The following is a 2,296-nucleotide window of genomic DNA, read 5'->3' on the forward strand; positions in this document are numbered from 1 at the left end:
AGGAATGTCCAACCAATGTCACTTTCCTCATCTGCAAAATAGGGACACGCAAGAGCATGACCAGTCTGTAGAATTGTTACCACATTCAGAGAAAAGTCCTATATCAATGGTCTGGCACAGTGAGGCATCCACTCTGGGCACTCAGCAATGATTACTTCCTTCTCTCCTTTCCATTTCACATCTGACTCCGGCTGCCAGATTGATGGAAACTTTCCTCAGGATGTGATCATCCTAATCCACAGATGTACGTTAGTTATACCTACCCTACTCAACGACTAAGACCCTCCTAAGCCCTCCACTGGAATGTTCTCCAAGATCCAAACATCAGCAGTGGATTTCTAAAACCCTTCAGAAGACTTTCCCAGTGGCTCGCATTTCCCTTGGCTGCTAAGGTATTCATGAACCTTGATGGATTCTGAAGTTAGCCTCCCCGCTGTGAGGAGGATTTATAGAGGAGGGTTGACCCAGGTATGTTCACCTCTCAGTTGAGTAGGTGGAGAGAAAGCAAGCAAGTGGCAAGGGTAAAGTTGCCAGATGGACCTGTGAAGTGCCAAGCCCAGGAGCAGGCTGGGTCTTCCCATACTGTGCTCAGAAATTTCAGACTTTGGGGTGCCTGGGTAATGCAGTGGTTAAGCATCTGCCTTCGGCTCAGGGCATGATCCCAGCGTTCTAGGATCGAGCCCCACATCAGGCTCCTCCACTAAGAGCCTGCTTCTTCCTCTCCCTCTCCCCCTCTTGTGTTCCCTCTCTCGCTGGGTGTCGTCTCTGTCAAATAAATAAATAAAATATTAAAAAAAAAGAAATTTCAGACCTGAAGAAAGAGAAATTAGGGAATCCATCCCATTTACAATAGCACCAAAAACCATACATTACCCTGGAATTAACTTAACCGAGACGTAAAGGATCTGTATTCTAGAAACTACAAATCATTCTTGAAAGACATTGAAGAAGACACAAAAAATGGAAAAATATTCCATGCTCATGGATAGGAAGAATTAACAGAGTTAACATGGCCATGTTACCCAGAGCAATCTACACTTTCAATGCTATCCCGATCAAAATACCAATGACATTTGTAAAAGAACTGGAAAAACAGCCCTTAAATTTGTGTGGAACCAGAAAAGGCCATGAATCTCCAAGGAAATGTTGAAAAGGAAAAACAAAGCTGGGGGTGTCACAATGCCGGATTTCCAGTTGTACTACAAAGCTGTGATCACAAAGACAGGATGGTACTGGCACAAAAACAGACACATAGACAAATGGAACAGAATAGAGAACCAAGAAATGGACCCTCGGCTCTTTGGGCAACTAATCTTCGATAAAGCAGGAAAAAACATCCGGTGGAAAAAAGACAGTCCCTTCAATAAATGGTGCTGGGAAAATTGGACAGCTACATGCAAAAGAATGAAACTTGACCATCTCTCACACCATACACAAAGATAAACTCCAAATGGATGAAAGACCTCGATGTGAGAAAGGAATCCATCTAAATCCTAGAGGAGAACATAGGCAGCAACCTCTACGACATCAGTCACAGCAACATTTTTCATGACACGCATATCCAAAGGCAAGAGAAAAAGAAAAGAAAAAATGAACTTGTGGGACTTCATCAAGATAAAAAGCTTATGCACAGCCAAGGAACCAGTCAAAAAAACTAAGAGGCAGCCCACAAAACATGAGAAGATATTTGCAAATGACACTACAGATAAAAGGGTGGTATCCAAGATCTACAAAGAACTTCTCAAACTCAATACACAAGAAACAAATAAACAAATCATCAACTGGGTGGAAAATATGAATAGATGCTTTTCCAATGAAGACATGCAAATGGCTAACAGACACATGAAAAAATGTTCAACATCATTAGCCATCAGGGAAATTCAAATCAAAGCCACACCAAGATACCACCTTATGCTAGTTAGAATGGCAAAAATTGACAAGGCAAGAAACAACAATTGCTGGAGAGGATGTGGAGAAAGGGGATCCCTCCTATATTCTTGGTGGGAATGCAAGTTGGTACAGCTACTCTGGAAAACAGTGTGGAGGTCCCTTAAAGTTAAAAATTGAGCTACCCTACGATCCAGCCATTGCACTACTGGGTATTTACCCCAAAGATACAGACATAGTGAAGAGAAGGGCCCTATGCCCCCCAATGGTCATAGCAGCATTGTCCACAATAGTTAAATTGTGGAACGGGCTGAGATGCCCTTCAACAGATGACTGGATTAAGAAAATGTGGTCCCTATATACAATGGAATATTACTCAACTATCAAAAAGAATGATTTCTCAACATTT

The sequence above is a fragment of the Ursus maritimus genome, unplaced genomic scaffold (assembly GCF_017311325.1).
Source record: "Ursus maritimus isolate PB19 unplaced genomic scaffold, ASM1731132v1 scaffold_5, whole genome shotgun sequence".
Taxonomy (NCBI): Eukaryota; Metazoa; Chordata; class Mammalia; order Carnivora; family Ursidae; genus Ursus; species Ursus maritimus.